Genomic DNA, 20,247 nt, shown 5'->3' with positions numbered 1-20,247 from the left:
TACCGAATGGTTTTACACATCGGTCGCTCCATCAAGTAATCCAAGTCAGAACTTTTTGTATGGGCAGAGATCGTTTTTTTTAAGTGTCTTTATAAAGTTTCTTGTTAAACCTTAGGGTATGCTACTGTTTCCTTATCACCGCTGTCCCGCTGTGTGTTGTTTTGGGTTCGTCTCCAGCGCCATGCGTAAAGGCAGTATTATGACAGCTGACGGGAGGAAAAAGAAAAAAATCATCTGACGAACGTGAGTAAACACAAAAACCTATTTGCCTTGCTTTCTGCGCTCACCTATTTAGCTCTCTCCCTCTTTTATTAGCCCACACCTAGGCCTACACACGTTAATTCTCACACATTTTATGTAGCTACAAGTCCAAGTGGTGGGCAATTCTGGTGCCGACTAGTAAGGCAGCGGACGTTAACGGACAATGCATCCTTAATAAATTCACGTCAGGAACGCCGCCTGTGCGCTTGCTTATGCGGGTGTCATCTCATTAGCATCTGTACTTTGGCCACGGCACACCTCTCCCAAGTGTGCCGTGGCCAAGGGGCTGTTCCGTGCTGGAATACGGATGCTGTGTTTCAGTGGCGCAACAAGTGGGTATGCACTATATGCGGTGCATAGGGGCGCCGCACTAGAGGGGCGCCAAAGCGATCGGGGGAAAATTATTTGGAGTCGGAATTTTTCTGTATTCAACAGCGTTTGTGTAAATGATATGATCAATAACAGAGGCACGTCACTGATTAGCTCCTCCCCACACTATAAGTGCTCCAGTGCGCGCCCCCTCGAGCAAGCGCTGGGGCACGAGAGCTTTCACCTACAGATGGAGAGGCAGTAAAGGCCAGGACACACCGGCCCGATAATCGCCGTCGTAGAGTCGGGAGGGGGCGGGGACACGAATCTGTTTGGTGTGTGCCGTGAAATCGGTCGTCGTAGATGTCATCGGGCTTCTTTTGAGCCGATTGCGGTGGGCAGTCTTTCAGTTGGAGCAATTTGATTTGTGGAGGGCTAGCGAATCAGTGAAGCCCGGAAGTGAGGCGGGTAGCACAAACAGCTAACAACAGTTAGCCATCGTTTTAATGTGTTTGTTTGTTTCGTTCAGCGAGTACTCACATGCATCAACCCTTGTTGACTGCTCGACACCATGCTCGACACTCTCTGCTAAAAATGGTGCTCTTTATGGTCCATAAATATAAATACGTATTTCTATCTATGTTTATGGTCTAGAGAACCGTCCCATCACTTCCGGCTTCCGTATTTTTTCGGGACACAATACAGATTAGCGACTGGAGCTCCCTGAATCGGCAGTCTCCATTTTCGGGTAGTCGGACTGGTGTGTCCTGGCCTTAAGAAAGCTCTTGCGGGGCATAAAACAGAAAACGGGAAGATTGAGAAGGAGAAAGATTGCATGGAGGAAAAAAAGCTTTTCAAAGTGGTTGTATGAATGAATACACCGTACACGGAGTTTGCCAACCTTTGTTTTATATGGCCGATTGTCAGTGGCGTAACTTTGATGTTCATATTGGTGGGGACACATTTTGGCGAAATGTCACACAATTTGGCAAAACGCCCTCGCCCCAGACCCAGCATCCAACCGCTCACTAGTTTATTAACCAAACCAGTTTTATCATGTATTGAGCGGCTATCAATCGTTTTGCACAAAAAAACTTATTATATTCATACATCCTTGGCTGCTTATGTTTCACAGTAGGGCTGTCCCCGACTCGGAATTTCAGTTTACGAGTGAACCGGGGAGTTGGAGCACAGCTGAAGCGCGAGCGTGCCCGAGCCTCGGCGAGCCGGTGAGAGAGAAACAACACAGAGCCGGTGACGGCTGCAGAGAATGGTGATTTGCGCGAGTAAAAAAGACAAGATGCTCGCGGTCTACGGGGGCTTAATTATTTCCAAGGCGACCTATCTTTACTACAGCACATAGCAGAGCAGAATTTTAGGCATATATGGTGCGCAATTTGCACAGCGCAAACGTACATCTGCTTTGGTTTTTTCTTTTGCCATTTCCTCTTTAGCTTTGACCACTCTTCTTCTATGGCGTTTGACGTGACGTGACACATTACCGCCACCTATTGCCCTGGCATGATAACATCAGTGTTTTATTCTCTTTTATTATAATGTAGCCTGTCGGCATCGGATAACCTGCAGGACAAATAAAAAGCAAAGACTTCGCTTTGCATGGCCGGTGGTCCAGACAGACATGTCCTGTCAGATCTTATTTTCCAATGACGCTTGATTAGACTAGGCCTACATACAGTATGTCATTGTCAGTGTTACAATGAGATGTTTGATTACTAACTTAATTACCGTTGTTTGGTGAAAATAGGCCTAGTTCCGAATGTCTTCTCCTTTCCTTTTCTTCCCCGACATTCTTCCTTCACGCGCATTCATAGCGCAGCAGCTGAGCTGATTGATTCCGTCCCGAAATGACAGCAGAAGCTGTTTTACCGCTCTCAAATTGAGCAACCAATCGCCGCTAACCGAAACACAACCCACAACAACCAACAGGAGGCAAAGCCAATCACAAAATACATAACGCGGGACTATAAAGAGGCAACGCATTAACCCTTTCTCGTCGTTGTCATCTCGTTCTCATATTGGTGTGGACAATTTCAGCACATTTGAATATTGGTATGGACACGTCCACACCGTCCATACGCAATTGTATGCCCATAGTATGAATACTTTTGCAAGCCACTGTAGATGTGGGAAATAATGTCCATGGAGGAACCATATTCCCCGTACTAATGGGACACTCAGCCTTTGTTACACTTTACCTGGACTTGTGTATCTTAGCCACTACAGACACTTCAATTTCGACATTGACCGGAATGAGTTGCTGGAAAGTCGACATTTGAGTTATAGACAAACAACAACTGTAATTTAATAACTTCAATAAATCAAACCCTTTCCTTTTTTAACTTCTTTTTGCTTCTCATATAAGTTGAAATAATTGACACAACTAGATTCAATTTCACTGAGCCCAAAATTAGGCCATGCAATGTCTTGTATTGTAGGACCAACAGCCCAAAAGCCAAAGTTGGTCAAATACTCGAAATAATGGTGAAAAGACCAGGGGCCTCATTTATAAAGGTGTGCGTAGAAACCCTCCCAACACATTGCGTTCGCACAAAGCCAAGAATCTGCTGCGCAAAAAAAAGAGTTGAGATTTATAAAACTGTGCGGCGCACAGTTGCACGCAATCTTCCCTTTATAAATACCCACCTGCGGTGAATTGTGCGCGGACGATCTCCGCCCGGTGTCATCCCACTTCACCTCCCAGTTTCATCCCACATTCTACCATACATGGCGAATGCTAAATAGCTCCTGAATATGATGACGCACTTAATAAGCACGGTATTTTGACTGACATGAGGAAAAAAGGGAGGCAACCGGCCGCAAAGAAAGCGACTGGGAAGGAAGAAAGCCTGTGCCATGCGCCGCTGTAACTGGCTCACAAACACACGCGCGCTGATCACATATCATGACTGGCACAGTCATTACAGTCTTTGTTAAGCTGTTTTGCCCAACTTTGTACTGTATGAAATACAGTGTTGGGAACGTTACTTTAAAAAAGTAATTAGTTATAGTTACTCACTACTTGTTCCAAAAAGTAACTGAGTTAGTAACTGAATTACTTTATAATAGAAGTAACTAGTTACCAGGGAAAGTAACTATTTGCTTTAGCCTACTGTAAAAAAAAAAGTTGCTAGGCCCTATATGTCAAAATTTTGATTTTTCTGAGCAGTTTTCACAAGTCAGTTGAAATGAGTAGAACAGACAGGTAGGCCTGTAGGCTACATAACCTTCAATATGTATTGCACATCAACAGACAGCAAGAGGTTTATCCTGCACCTGCAGTATTTTGTTCTCAACAAAAGTAGTAGAGGAAACTGCTGAATGTACCGTGCTGATCTGCTATCACTGGATTCACTTCAGGGGTGTCGGCTAAAACAACACTTAAGGCCAAAAACGTCAGACTATGAAGCATGAGACGATGAGAGGAGGAGTAAGAATTTATCCGCTGTTTATTTCCTTCTTTAACATGCACAGCAGCATACAGATCCCAGGAAAAGAACGATAGCAATATTCGGCTCGTGATGACACGCTAAACAGCTGTTGCAACCGGCGAATCGCGGCCGTTTAATAGCGTGCATAAATTATAATTTATAGAGATCGGGAAACTCAATGCATTTACTCACAAGGGCGATGCAAACAAATTCAGGGAGAGCACGTTTCAACCGGGGATTGATAGGTGGTTACTGCGCCAACGTGCACGCTCGTCGCTCACACAACAGAGAGAGAAAGAAAAAGAAACTTCAGTAAACAGGCGCTCCGGCTGACTGACGTGACGGCGCTAACTGACAGTTATAATGTCATCCACACACCGGTCTCCTCACTAGCAGTTTGTGTAGTATGGAGCCAGGGGTGCGTTCGGATTACACAGTTTATTCAATCAATTCATAGTAACGCACCGCATTTAACGTTCAGTAACGATAACGGCGTTGTAACGACGGAAAAAGTAATTAGTTAGATTACCCCGTTACTGAAAAAACGGCGTTATTCCCAACACTGAATCACGTATTAGCGAACCTGTAGGACTAGCCTATATAAAATGTGTTGTGAGAAGTGAAATAATGCAATAGCCTGTAGTCTATTCCAGAGCATTGTTTCCCTTCCGTGAGAACACATTTCCAACAACGTCATGTCAGATTGTTGTTATTGGAAAAGAGATGAATGTAATAATTTGCTAAATTCCTAACATGATTTTATCTAACGAAATATATAGTTTTAATTAATATTTTTGGCCTTAACTTTGTAAAAAAACTTTGTACACCTCCCGACGTACTGTATATGATATTATTATAAAGTAGGACTAAGATTCATTTTAAAAATATAACCAAAACATGTATAGATCTACTTGATAAGTAAATCAACCTACATCATTACTGCATGCCATAGACAACAGTAGCCTATATTCGCAAAAATAGGTACGCACATATAATTGATTAAATATATTGGGTGCCATGCATTTCACAAGGATATGTGTGTTTTTCTGATGACTGAGCTTTATTTCGTGGTGTTGCCATTGAGTGTCGCTGATTCCCCCGTGTCAGGAAAACCTTGCGGTAGCTCTACGCATGGTCAAAAGTTGGCGTGGGAATACGCACACTTCTCCGCAAAGAATTATTTTAGAAATACCACCGTTTTGCCACCGCACATTTGACCGCACATTTCTGCCGTCTACGCAAGGTTTTTGTGCGCAGCAAGATTTATAAATGAGGCTCCTGGAGAAGTTCAGCATTTTTGCCCGGGAAATTAATTAAATGCTTGATACATCATCAAACAGTCGCAGATTAATATTCTGGAGATACAAATCATTGCCACTTTGAATTGAAAGATGTCAAGAGGCATACGAGACTTTCTGTTTTCCAGCAGACACCCTGACAAGACTGAGGAGGAACCTTTATAAAGGCTACTCTCTGTCTGCAGCAGGCTGGCGGAACATGACATCATTTTGAGGCCAGCACAATCCCTTCAATCACTTCGGAAAAAAAAACCCCGGCCCTGCTCTTAACACCTTACAAAGGGGACGTTTAAGTCCTCATAATGAGGATGCCACATGCCGATATCATCTTTCACAGGCTCCCTTTGACCAATGCTGCTCCTTGTTGGATCAAGTTCAGTGGTGCACATCCCTGCCTTTTTTAATCACATCACATGTTTTCAATTACTGTGGGTACTGTGGGAGTGCACGTTACCAAACTCTGTGTGGTATTTCAATAAGGACACCAAGGGGGCAGGTCGAAGCGGGTGGGACAGTCGGCCATTGTTCCTGGGGACAGCTGAGTGTCACGGGTGAGTTTAGGACCTGGGAGCACACATTGGTTACTTTGTAGCTGTCAAGCTGTGACATGGACTGTCTGGGGGGGGAGAGGTCCCTCTACCACAGGGCAGTCCCCAACCAGCAGGTGACTCCAGCCCTATGCCCGGAGATACTTCACATTTAACAATAGGAAAAGCAGAGCAGCCGGCTACTGCAACACAGCCGTTCAGATTGTAGGGACAGACACGTACTACGGATGATTAAAGACCTTCAGTGATGCTACAAGAGCAACACTAATTTTATAAACAGAAATTAAATAAGGTCTAGCATTGATAAAACACACTTTTTAAGTTTTTTCACATTCAACTCACCAACTCTATTGTTCCCAGTGTTGTGAGGATTTGGCAACACCACACTTCTCAAGCCATTATATGTTGATTTAGATCCACTGTTTTTGTAGACACTGGCAAAGTGGACACAAACAGATGGTGGATTATTGAGTCCAATATTTGTCAAATTTTGGCATTTGGCTGATGTTGGACCATAATAATGCACTTCAGGCTGCACTCCACTATTCCACTATTATTTTGGGCTGGTTCCACAGAGTGGTGGATTTTCTAACAGCAGAGTAGTCTGGCACACAGGATGTAGATTATTTATAAAGACCTGCCGACAGTTGGTAAGAAAACTCCCCCTTGCGCTTCCTGGCTTAAAGACCTACTTCACCGGTGGCAATATGAAGGTGTATTGAACTCCGAGATCCTTTGTAGTATAAATGTGCAAACATTTTAGAAATCGGTTCATCCTAGCCTGAGAAAAGGCAGAAAGAGTGTTTTATGGTTTAAATGTGGTAAAAAAGTCTTGGTATCCCATAAGTACATGGTATGGGTAGATATCCTGAGGAGCGGTGTCGGAATTGGAAAGAAAACGTTGGAATGGTCTATGGTTAATTTCTAGTATAATTATATTATTTTAAGAACAATCCAATTAGCAACAAAACCAACAATACATATTCTTTACGGCCAACACAACTCCAAGACTTTAAAGGTAATCTAAACATCTTGAGCATAAAAGAAAAAAGGACAAAATGTTGATGAATATTTTGATTGATTAATTTGCACTGTTAATCAAAACACATCCGACATTGTGGAAACTGTAGTGGACAGTTTGACAAGAAAGAAGAAGCTTCAGCTACATGTCAAAATCCATCACCAGCCAGCAAAAATAAAAAAAGAAAGAGGATTGGATTTTATGAGCCAAGCTCTCCACATGTCTCTTTCCTCCTCCCCCCTCCAGTGGGCTGTCATTAGCCATACCAGGGTCATATCTCCCCTGGCTCCGCAGTGAGGGCCACAGGTTGACATGGGTTCTTCTCACTAGCCCTTCTCCCCTGCTTTGATGCTGCTGTTTCCCCATTGGCCTCACCGCACAGAGGCTCTTAATGGGAGAAACAGGTGAGCAGGCAAAACCATTAGCCGACACATATTTTTTATTAATTTTTTTGCTTTGAATAGAATAGAATAGAAGACAATAGAGTACAATAAGAAACAAAGGGTAAGGCTATAATAGGATGGAAAAAGAGGACTTTTCTAATAGATGTAAATGTGGTGAAACTTTTTTTCTCCCAAAACAACGGTGTGTGTGTGTGTGTGTGTGTGTGTGTGTGTGTGTGTGTGTGTGTGTGTGTGTGTGTGTGTGTGTGTGTGTGTGTGTGTGTGTGTGTGTGTGTGTGTGTGTGTGTGTGTGTGTGTGTGTGTGTGTGTGTGTGTGTGTGTGTGTGTGAGTGAGTGAGTGAGTGAGTGAGTGAGTGAGTGTGTATGGGATGAGGTGAGGTGAAGAACAGTAACAATGAGGCTAATCCACATGCCAGACAGGACCTCCAATCGCCAAGGAAACACAACCTGTTTCCGACGTTAGCCATGGCAACCGGCATCCCAAAAGTGTCCAGGGTTCTATTTGAAAAAGGGGGTATGTGCCAATGTTGACAATGTCTCTTTTAAAGGTCACATATTATGCTAAATGCACTTTTTAAATGTCTTGTAACATATCCATGGGTCCACGGTGTGCCTAGAGACTGCCAAAATATTTCAAAAAATAACAATCTCTCCTTTTCTCACTCTCCCCCTTTCTGAAACCCCCCCCCCCCCCCCCCCCCCTCCGATATACTCCAGTCAGAATTCTCCTCGTTTCTGACCTCAAAAACTGGAAAGCCAGAAGCTTCCACTGTGCAGCCCACACCCCTATTTCTTATTGGTCCACGGCCCTGACAGACAGAGGGCGAGGCGTATCTGGCTTCGCTTCCGGACAGGGGGCGGGGGGAGCTCAAAGATTAAAAACCTTTAAAATAGTGCTATGAATGATTATAGAAAGTTTGGTTGATGTCAGTGGTCTAGAAGTTGAGATATCTTTCTCAGAGTATTGGAAAAAGCTAATTTTGAGAAAACGGCCGTTAAAGATAAAAACGTGAATTCTGCTGATAATCACTGATTATAGCTAGAGTAATTTATTGAATTAGGCCCTACACCCTTCAATGCCATATAGGCCTACCACTGCTTAACATATATAAACCATAGCATAGTAACATTTACATCCACATGCTAATTTAAACGTGATTAATTCATTGTTAGCCACTGTCTGTCAACCTGCTCCGGAGTCGGCACAGACGCTCTCTCTCCCCACCATCTCCCCTCTGATCCTCTGACAGTCTGTGTCTCTCCGACGTGATCGGCGTGATTTACATGTCTTTAACACTTCTCCCCTTCAAATGGCGATTATGTAATGTCCGTAGCCAATTGATTAAGTATTTATTTTGTGTTGGTTTGGCATATTTGACGTTTTTCCCATTTTATTTTGTGATTTTCGAGCTACCCGCGGCTAGCATCACGTGATGCATTTTAGCGAATCACATCATCAGAAATGTGCATTAGCCAATGAGGTCGCGTTCCTAGCATTGAATCCCTCCTCACACTTTCACGATTGGTTACTGATACAAAGGAAATGACCATATTTGGATCCGATAACGTTGCACTTCAGATTCAGAGCTTTCCAACAGTACCATGGTTATTATGATTCATACAGCGGTCGCGGTGCTGTGTGTTACATTAGAATGCTCACTTTAGGAGCAAAATACAGACGCAAGCAGTCAAAGTTTAGTAAAATAAACACCTAAAACTTATATTTTGGACCTTTTATCCATACTAGTATGAAAGAAGACATGTTATGGAAGCTAAATAGACACAAATCTCAAAATTGACCAGTGCTTGAAAAACGATGTTTTTGCCTGCCGTGTCTCGCCTTAAAGTGAGGCCTTGACAGTAAAGTCTCCAACTCAAATATGTACATATATTTCAGGGTGTTGTGCATCCCTGGCAATAAAAACTTTGGATCTGGAATAAACTTTTGAAGAAATATAGCTTTCAGAAAAAAAGTTGTCTTGATGCACAACTTGCCCCCGGTGTGGTGTAAGTTGTGCGGTTGGAGAGAATACCATGGGGTGAATTGTGCCATTGCTATATATCTCATAAACTGTAATACAAGACAAATCCATTAGACAATCATTTATTTAAGGTGTATTTAAAGTAAATAAAGTAAATAGTTGACAAAGATTGAAGGACAATTTTCTTAAACAAGGCCTAGCAGATCTAATGGTTTTACCTGCAAAGCTCACAATGACAAAGTCACCATCATCATCTTTCTGGCCATCTGAACTCTCATCAGTGGTGTCGTTAAGTGGAATTGAGATGTCACTCTCTTCTGAGCTACTGTAGACAATCACTTTCTTTTGGTGACCAGCGTATACAGCCATGCCACTGGCACAACTCTCAGAAATGTACTTTGCACTAGTTGCTCCGTGCTTGTGGAACCAACTGCCACCTGACAAATGTGATTCCCCCTACATTTCTGCCTTTAAATCAAGGCTCAAAACCCATATGTACACCCTGGTGTTTCCTCCCCATTAACTATCTTACCTCTGCACTACTATCTGTGTTTATGTGGATGCATGGGCTTTACGTCTTTTATTTTGGTTATTGTTATTTTACCTTCATTGTTTACCTACTGAATGCACTATGTACAGCACTTTGGACAGTGCAAATTGTCATAAATGTGCTTTTATAAATACATTGTACTTACTTACTTACCTATAACTCACCCAGGCCCTTTGGCACAAATCACCCCAAACCCAGAAATTTGGATAATAAGCATGATGCAGCAATTTAGGGCTGACATCGTGCTAACTGTATAGACTCAAAATGTAGCATACCAAAGCACTAAAACGTGTCAAATGTTTTCAAACTTGACTATAATTGTTCAGACACAATAATCAAAAAACCTTGATCATGGAAATTTTACTTTGAAAGGCAAAACACAGTTTTTTGAGCTTAAATGTGCTTATATCTTATTCCTTGTGTCTCCCTTCTTTACAGGATGAGTCAAATGGATGGCTCTTCTTAAATATGTGGTCACATTTCCAATTTCTTCCACGGTTTTCTAGAAACAAGGAGTGGCACAACTTCCAAAATGCACAACTTAGGCCACTCTCCCCTACAATAAATTATCTGAAAGTTTTTTTCAGCAAACAATTAAAGAAAAACGTATTAGGGACCACTAAGACCATATAATGCCTCGTTTCCACCGAGTAGAGCGGGTCGGATCGGAGTGGCTCAGAGCGGGACAGCTCACTTTTAAGAATCTCGGTGTTGTTTCCACCGCTGACCCTACCCTTACTGGTAGGGCGGGGTTTAGGCTGGACTGCGATAGCCGCCGCCAGAATGTGGGTCAAACTATCGGGCTGTGGAACAACTGTGGTCAAGCCAGCGGTCTCTTGTTTTTGCTTGGTCAAACCAGCCGCTTCTTTATTTATTCCCCCCGTGTTGTTGTGAGAACAGAGACGGCTCGGTGCAACTGATAGAGACAGTGAGCGAACAGCGCTGGCTGCGGCAGCTACTTGACATCGTAGCAGTGGGACACAGTGTAGCCAACTGATTCATTTAATGACGAGGAAAAACACCACACAATAAACAGTGCCGCGCTCACATTTTCGCCAAAACTCTCTTCACTCTAGCCGAGGTGACTACAAATGGCGGAAATGATTCAAACCAGCTGCTTCTTTATTTATTCCCCCCGTGTTGTTGTGAGCGTGTATTTACTACTATCTATGGCATAAACACACAGAGACGGCTAGGCGCAACTCATAGAGACAGTGAGCGAACAGTGCTGGCTGCGGCAGCTACGTGACTATGGGACACAGTGTAACCAACTGATTAATCTATTGAAGAGGAAAAACACCACACACAATAAACAGAGCTGTGCTCACATTTTCGCCAAAACACAAGACTATCTCCACTCTTGCCGAGATGACTACACATGGCGGAAATGATTCTTTCAACCAATCAAATGACGGCAGTGTGTAGCTCCGCCTTTTAGGCACCCTTTCAGGCGGCTAGTACCCCTACGGAGGAGTACTGAGATTTGGAGCGGCTCAGAGCGGTTAGGCGCGCTTAAACCGTACCCTACCCAACTTTTGGCAAATGAAAAGCCAAACTACCCGCACCGAACCGCTCCGATCCGACCCGCTCTACTCGGTGGAAACGAGGCATAATATGGTGTATAATAGTACCGAAAAGTGTATAATATGGGAGCTTTAAAGACATCATCAGAGTGGATGTAAACTCATAACAACGTACAATAAGCCATTATACAGTTAGTGGACGGATTAATGAGATGTTTCCCCATCAAAGCCATCCACCATTAAGGATTGAGCGAACTCTGCTAACCCCCATCTGAGGTCAACTATTTGTTTCAACTTTGTAATCATCTCAAATAATCCTTTCCCGATTAGCAAAGGAAGGAATTCTGATGCTGAAATATCACCTCATGTGCCAAGAAATGCGGACCGATGTTTTTCATGTATTTCCCCTTCCATTGACAGATGCTCACCGAGAGGCCTATCCAACCCTGTCTACATCAGCGGGCCTTGGGGCTCCTGTTCTACCAGCTCAGCTACACACACGGTAGGGCTGGGCGATTAATTGAAATTCAATTTCGATTACGATTTTGGCTTCCCTTGATCATGAAAACAAGATAATCGTAATAAAACGATTATTGTGTCGCACGCCGTGTTTCAGCGATTGCAGTGCAATGGTTTATTCAGCATAAAGTTAAAGTACTCGCCCTGATGTTAAATCGAAACACAAACGCCTTGCGTGAGCAAAATAGCAAGTTGCCAGTTGAAACTCCGTGGCGGTGGGTAACGGTGTCATTCACAGTGACACCTCGCCAGTGTGAGCCGCCGCACAGAAAAGCCCTGTGGCTTTACGGCTAAAATGAACCGGGGATATCCTGCCCGTTAAAATTGTTGATGTGGAAGGCTTCCGCAATCGGATTGCATTTCTTGAGCCTGGATACACAGAGCCATGTCGCCAAACTGACAGCTCGACTAGAGAAAATATACAGTGATCCGCCTCCCTCCGTTAGTTTTAGTCTACAGCCAAACAAATTACAATAACCACTACGGACATTGTATAAATAAAGCCTCTTGTTTTTTTTTGGGTTTTTTTTTAAGATATTTTTTTGGGCATTTTTATGCTTTATTGATAGTGTAGAGACAGAGTTGAAATGGGGCAGAGAGGGGAGTGACATGCAGAGAACGACCGCGGGCTGGAATCGAACCCGGGTCCGCTGCTGGCCGAGGCCCATGGGGGGGACGCCCTACCAATAAGCTAAGGGTGCCCCCCTAGCCTCTTGTCGAGCAGCCCTAACACACGGTCATGTTATGCAACCTGAGCTGGGACCAGAATGAGATGTTCTCTGTGCAGCAGGGCTCTAACACTGCTCCTGATGGAAATGAGTGCAAGGGTTCAGGTGAACTGGAGCTTTTGTTCTCTCTACAGCACTCAGTTTGGTAATGAGATTATTGGTTTGTATGGGAGCAGAGCTGCAGATATATGGAAATGTAACAATGTGTGTGTGTGTGTGTGTGTGTGTGTGTGTGTGTGTGTGTGTGTGTGTGTGTTTCATAAATGCCCTTGGTTGACTGCCTTGGGCATGTGGTGGGGGGGCTGGCTGATCAGCAAGCAACAGGGCACAGATTAACAGCCGATTACATCACAAATCTGCCCCAAGCCGCTGTCCTCTGCCAATACATGCAGCACAGAGATTTGGATTGCAGAATCCAACCCCTCATGACAAACACACACAAATAGCCTAAACTCTCTCTCTCTCTCTCTCTCTCTCTCTGGCATGCACATACACTCACATTCCAACACAGGCGGGAAACAACAAACAGCTCGCTCATGCAAAACATACACAAAAGGTGAAACCCTAGAGAGGAGCGAGGCCACTGAGAGTTCAGCTGCCGTCCCACACTCCAGACTAAACAAGTCTGTCACTCAACAGAGGGGTCATGTCCTTTGAGAGAGATGGAAGGAGGTGTCCACCATAGGGTTATGATCACATGGCCAGACCATTGACATACAGCAGGGAAGAGAACCAAACATAGTCAAAGAGGGAATCATAATGGGCATCCTGTAAGTAGCCGGTGTTACAAGCTTTAACACAGGCTGCATTCCAATCCAAATACTTCCCTGTTTCTAGAAAAATATTTAGTTTATCCCAATACATGATGTCAAATGCAGCATGCTGTAAAATAGCCTAATACATCTGCTTGTGATTTTAAGTGTGGAAACCAAGTAACAACAACAAGTAAAAAAGGTACAGTCCCCTACAAAAGTATTGGAACCATAGGGCCAATTCCTTATTTTTGCTGTAGACTGGAAACATTTGGGTTTGACACCAAAATATGAATATGAGACAATAGATCAACATTTCAGCTTTCAATTCCAAGTATTAACATCTGGATCTGATTCACAACTTAGAAGATAGCATTATTTGTAAAGGAACACCACATTTTAAGGTGAGCAAAAGTATTGGAACAGATATACCTAAAATAAATTAAAATGAATAAGACTTAATATTTTTTCACAAATCCTTTGCTTGCAATAACCGCATCAAGCCTGTGACACATTGACATCACAAAACTTTTGCATTCTTCTTTTGTGATGCTTTTTCCAGGCTTTCACCGCAGCCTCATTCAGTTGCTGTTTGTTTTGTGGGGTTACTCCCTTCGGTCTCCTCTTTAGCAGGTAAAATGCATTCTCCATAGCGTTAAAGTCTGGAGATTGACTTGGCCAGTCTAAAACCTTCCAGTTCTTGCCCCTGATTAACTCCTTTGTTGTTTTTGCAGGTTTATTTGGATAATTATCTTGCTGCATGATGGAGCATCTTCCAATCAGTTTGGTTGCATCTTTCTTTAAATTGGCAGAACGAATGTTTCTGTAGACTTTTAAGTTCATTTTGCTGCTGTTATCATGTGTTACTGTGTTGTTGTCAAGATGAACCTTTACCAAAGTGATGGAAAGGCTCAAGTTTGGAGAAAGAAGGGATCTACTTATGATCCCAAACATACAAGCTCATCTGTGAAACACGGTGGAGGCAATGTCATGTCTTGGGCTTGCATGGCTTCTTCTGGGACGGGCTCATTAATCTTCATTGATGATGTAACACATGATGGCAACAGCAAAATGAACTCAGAAGTTTACACAAACATTTTGCCTGACAATTTAAAGAAATATGCAACCAAACTGATGGAAGATCCTTCATGATGCAGCAAGATAATGACCCAAAACACACTGCGAAAACAACAAAGGAGTTAATCAGGGTCAAGAAATGGAAGGTTTTAGACTGGCCAAGTCTATCTCCAGAGTTAAACCTTATAGAGCATGCATTTTACCTGCTAAAGAGGAGTAATCCCCCAAAACAAACAACTGAAAAAGGCTGCGGTGAAAGCCTAGAAAAGCATCACAAAAGAAGAATGCAAAAGTTTTGTCAATGGGTCACAGGCTTGATGCGGTTATTGCAAGAGAAGAATTTGCAACAAAATATTAAGTTTTATTCACTTTAATTTATTTCATGTCTATCTGTTCCAATACTTTTGCTCACCTTAAAATGTGGTGTTCCTTTAAAACTAATGCTATCTTATGTGTTGTGTATCAGATCCAGATGTAAATACCTGGAAATTAAAGCTGAAATGTTGATCTATTGTCTCATATTCATATTTTGGTGTCAAACCCAAATGTTTTTAGTCTACAGCAAAAAATAAAGGAATTGGCCTCACTGTTCCAATACTTTTGTAGGGGACTGTATGTCCCAATTGTAGCATACTGTGTGCAAATTACGTACTTGTTATGGTCACCTGTAGTATGTAGGATAGTAAAAAAGAAAGAGTATGAGATTTGGAACGCAGGGAGAGTTTCTTGACTTTTGTCCGATCATCTTACTCCTTCCCTTTCTTGCTTTCCATTTCTATCCCTCATATTTCTATATATTGAAAAATATAGCGTAAAATGTACCAACAAAGTTTACCACCTGGGTTTTCCAAGGAGGCAAAAAGCAAAACAACAGTTGATATGAGGACAATAAGCTAGAGCTTGTCTAGCATGTTGAGGATCTCCCAAGACATGCTCTGTAAAAATATTTACTATACTGTGCGGGAAAAGTCAATGTTGTCTTTTGTCCACACACACAGCTGTTTTATTGTGGCTCCCTTATGAACAGCCACACACCACCACTTATCCTCAAATACCAACATTTTACAGGCCCCCTCTTTAAACAGACATATTCAACTAACTCATTACAAGCAGTCCAACAGTAGAAAAAAGACAAGAAGCAATTGGGGGAAATGTCTGACACATGCAAAAGAAAATCATTAAAAAAAATCACACAAAGCAGTCACTAGATATTGTTTTGCTGAAGACATGTTGGATCAAATAAGGAAAACACATCATTCATCCAGAGAGTCCTGAGTAAGCTTCTGAAGGGTCATATCGCCACCTACTGGTGGTAATGAAAAGCCTGGGAGTGAACCATAGATAGTATATGAAAGGAGTGAACACACCATGCCAAAACAGCAAAGGAACATTAACACTTTGGAAGCTCTCTTGCTTTGCTTTCACGTTGAAAGCACACTTGTTAAACAGACATACTGTACTGCCATCCACAGATGTTCAGCATGGAACAGACGAAGAGAAATGAGAAGAGAAAACAACCAACCAAATGGAGTGAGAGTACAGTAAGACGACAGAGAACATCAAGATATATTTTGCTACATAATATCTGACTATATGATCACTAATACTAGAACTTGATGGTATTTATTTTAATTTAATATATCTTTCTCAGTGTGCGTATGCTGTTTTTAGTGGTAGCATTTTAAGTTGAATATAATTTCTTTACGAGACCACAACAGGAAGAAGGTGAGTGCAGAGATAACAACCTCTTCCTAAACGTGTGGGTTTTTAGCGAGTTGAGAGTTTGTGGACAAGTGGCCTTATCCTGGAGTGCTGTCCTGTGTGGGGGACGAGAGGGGCCACACTCGTGTTTACCTGCTAGATTCTACAGCAGACCATCAATCTCAATGGGGGCCTCACGTCGCCATCCCCTACTCCTTCTGGCATTTCGTCAGTCAGTCAGTCAGTCAGTCGTGTGTGTGTGTGTGTGTGTGTGTGTGTTTCAGGAGGCCAGCTGGTTATGTCAGCAGTGGGAGGAGAGGTAGGAGGAAAAAGAAGTAGAAGGAGCTGAGCAGTGGCTCCAGTCTAGCATGACTCAGTCTGGGTGTATCCATGCCTCCTGGGGGAAAACACACTTCTCTGCCCCCTCCTCACACCCCACTGTAATCAAGTGTGTTGGCATGCTCACTTTCCCCCCTTTAACAAGCATTTTTCTAAGTCCCTATAAGCCCAGCTGCTCAGAGCAGGAATGACAGGAGGCGGGGCAACTGGAAAAGCATTTGTGTGTACAGTCTGTTTGGGCTTTCCTGCAAAGAGAGAGCCAAGAAGAAAGATCAGTAGGTGTGTGCTCACCATTGTTACATGAATGGTTCAAATCTGAAAATGTCTCTTATAAGTACACATATACCGACACAATACAGTCAAGACATACAATTAAAGTAAAAAGAACTATAAAACAGTTAGTGAATAGTCTGTTTCTTTAAAGAAAAATAACTAATGCTTTGTGAAAACAAAATCAGGCCTTAGGTAAGTTTCCAAAATACATAATCTTGATTTACTAAAGGCATAACATCTTTGAAAATGTCTTGTAGGGCATTGTGTGCGTGTCCCCTTCCAGTGAATCTTCGATAACCGGCCATTCCCAAAAAACGTGGAAGTGGTTTGCTTGCTGGTTACCGCAGTTCCTCCAACATATAGGGGGGATTCCATCATAGTTGGATTTCTGAGTGGGTTCTTAAAGGCCTACTTCACCAGTGGGAATATGAAGGTGTATTGAACTCTGAGATCCTATGGAAAGGCAGAAAGTGTTTTATGGTCTCACTGTTTTAACCCTACAGTTTGCCCAGTTGTGATGTCACTGTGACATAAGTAAAGGTGACCATGCACAGCCCCGTCTGGAGCGTTGATAAATATATGTTGATTTAAATTCTTTAATTCAGGATTGTTATACAGTCTGTATTGTTTTAATAATTGTGTCATGAAGGCCGAACCTGTGTAAAATAAATTCAATCAACTGAATCAAATGCTTTTTCAGCATCAACGCTTCTCATTATTGCCTATGTCTTATTTTTTTGAATATGATCTATGACGTGTCTTTCTTATATTGTCTTCTGTTAATTCATCTTTCAATTCCTTATACCACTCAGCTTTATAGCCGTCTGATTCTTGCAATTTATTTGATTTGAGTCGACTAATAGCAGTGTTATTCTTCTGTCCATTATTTTTTCCCATCTTCGCCCTGTTGGTCAGATCTTGTGTTGTCGAGAAATGTGTTATTTGGCAATTTAACAAGGCGAAAATAATGTTTTGCCGGGGGATAAGCTAGTTTAGGCTGCCACTCTGTTTGATGAAGTCACAGGAACCTCATGAAAGAAGTGTTTAGGTCAGATCAAGCCTTTGAGACAGTTCTTGTTTTTATTTTACAGTTGAACTATGTTTAAATTCAAGATAATCTATTTTTAAAAAGACAGCTTTTCCTAAAATAAAATAAAAAAGTAACTAAATGCTTGTTTGTTTCCAATGTCAATGTAATTCTTGTGTTAACTAATTGTGATTTCAATATCAATCAAAATAATATCACGTTTTTTTACATAACCATGCAGCACTAGATCGTTCCCCAGCTACGCAGGCTATGCCATATTCTACAGAATGAAGAATGCGACGCTGAGGAGAGAGCGCGGCGCTGGACAGCATGAGACATGCTGGAGGGGGGTTGGGGGTTGGCCCACCTGTTCAAACAGCCAGGGCCTATCCTGAGGAAATGAAAACTTCCATCAGTCGCAGAGCTGTGCTGCAGATCCCCGCACACCAAATCCCTTTCACTTCCTCCCTGGAATGGCTCTGTCTCTATCATGTGTTTCCACAGCTGGCTTCAGGGCCGTATCTCTCCCTGTCTATCTGCACATCTAGACACCCCGGCCACACAACCAAACACAACACCCTTACACTCATTCAGGGGGAAAATTGAAATATTAAACGTTCCGTGTTTTCTGCAGTACTCTAGAAAAGTGATGTTATGCAGAGCCAACCCTAAAGTGTGTCACTGCCTGTACTATTGCTACTGCAGTTTATGCAGCAGCCCTCTCACACATTAATAAGACCACACTGGAGTTAAGGTGAGTGCCATGGATGGGTGTGAGGAGGACAGGGACACGTGCACTGTGACTAACCATGGCCAGTCATTGCTTAGGGTCACTGCTCACACCAAGGTGTGGGATGACTCTCAGGGTCAAACTGGGTGTGTGACCCTTTTGACCTTAGAGTACCACTCTGTCTGTGTGTTGTTTTCAGACAGCAAAGGATAGGTGCATTATGCAGCATGGGCAAAGCAAAGATAAAGCTCTCAAATGATCTACAGACACAGACTACTGGCGTCAGACGGGACGGGGCAGACGAGAGCTACTTGTAAATAAACACCACCTTAACTGCACCGATCGCCATGGAGAGGCCAATGAAATACCTGACAACAGGGCAACAGCCTGCCCGAGAGGGCCATCAACTTGTTGTTTTACGAGCGACTAATGTACTCCAATGTCTGTTTCACATGCATGTCACTTAAGCCCTCTCCTATGGACCCATCTGATGACTCACACTATGGAGAAAAGGTTAGAAAGCCTTGAGGTGTTTTGGGAGGGTGCACATGCTAACAGCTGGTTGCTTCCCAGCCTGAGTTGACAGCAAAGAGACACCCATTCTTTTTTCTTCTTCTCCAGGCTTCCACCACAAACCTTAAATTACACCTCTCAGAGGAGTCATACATTAGAGCTGGTTGGTTAAATGCTTTTGTGTCAGACGTGCAGAGCAGAGCATGACAAGTGTGTATGTGTGTGTGTGTGTGTGGGGGGGTAAGTGAGTCAGCTATTAAAATTAAAGGAATGAACACAACTATGCAGAGAGCCGTCAAACTGAATATTCTCTACAAGCAACCAGTGACTTTCCCTCAGACTTATCCTTTCTGAAATAGTTGCTTTGAAGAGTGAAAACGGCTCTAAAGTTGTAAGGTCTTGCTGTAGCCACCAGGGGTCACTCCATCCATCTGCTGTTGTGTTTAACAAGATTAGGGCGAAGCCAGCTGGACAGCAGTCAGGAATGATCTTCCCAGATCTGAGCTCTTTTCCAGATACAAAAACCAAGCCAGCCTGCCTGCAAACCGGACACATGCAGCTTCAGCAGGGTTTGACCTTAACAGACAACAGCTCCGGTTACATATAAAAGCATATTTTAGGGAGAACATAAATGCTTTATAGAACTGACACAGCTGGCACCCAAACTTGTAAATCCTTTCTCGTTTTTAAAAACATCTGCCAAAATATTCTTTTGTCTGGAAGATTAGAACTGGGTTACAACTCCGGGGCTCCTTTGGAAGGCGATGCGAGAAAAAATATATAAAGCAAACACTGTCAGGCTAAATTAAAATGGAAGTAGCAAAACACTGCTCGTCTTGCTAGTGTTACAGGGAACACCTGAGGAGAGGGGAAAAACCAACATGATAAGATGAGAAATGCGAAGCTCCATGCCTTGCCTATAAGATTTAACTTTCTCTGCAGATGCTGGTGACACATTTACCTCTTGTATTATAAGAGTCCTAGAGAAAGCAAGAGAGCGTGGGAGGTGGAAAAGTAGAAAAAATGCAGAGAGAGGAAAGAAAAAAGTTGGATGTGTTTAAAGGCTTTTTGCTGGTCCCACCGGGCATCGCAGCAGCAGCAATGGCGCACGCAGGCTCACGGTTGACTTGCTCCATCACCGCCGTGCTTTCCTACTTTTCCAGCAGGAAGCACCTGGGTCCAAGGGCAGAAGAATGGCCCACCCCCTCCGACCCAACCCTACGCAACACATCATCAGCTCCAC

At 43.0% G+C, this 20,247-nt stretch overlaps 1 protein-coding gene across 3 annotated transcripts in view; it reads right to left on the bottom strand.

Moving 5' to 3' along the window:
• pdzrn3b (PDZ domain containing RING finger 3b) overlaps positions 1-20,247 on the bottom strand; it is a 165,153-nt gene that overhangs the window by 38,053 nt on the left and 106,853 nt on the right. The gene's annotated exons all lie outside the window — the stretch shown is intronic.

The sequence above is a fragment of the Ammodytes marinus genome (genome assembly GCF_949987685.1).
Source record: "Ammodytes marinus genome assembly, chromosome: 4".
Taxonomy (NCBI): domain Eukaryota; kingdom Metazoa; phylum Chordata; class Actinopteri; order Uranoscopiformes; family Ammodytidae; genus Ammodytes; species Ammodytes marinus.
This window is presented reverse-complemented; position numbering and strand designations above follow the sequence as displayed.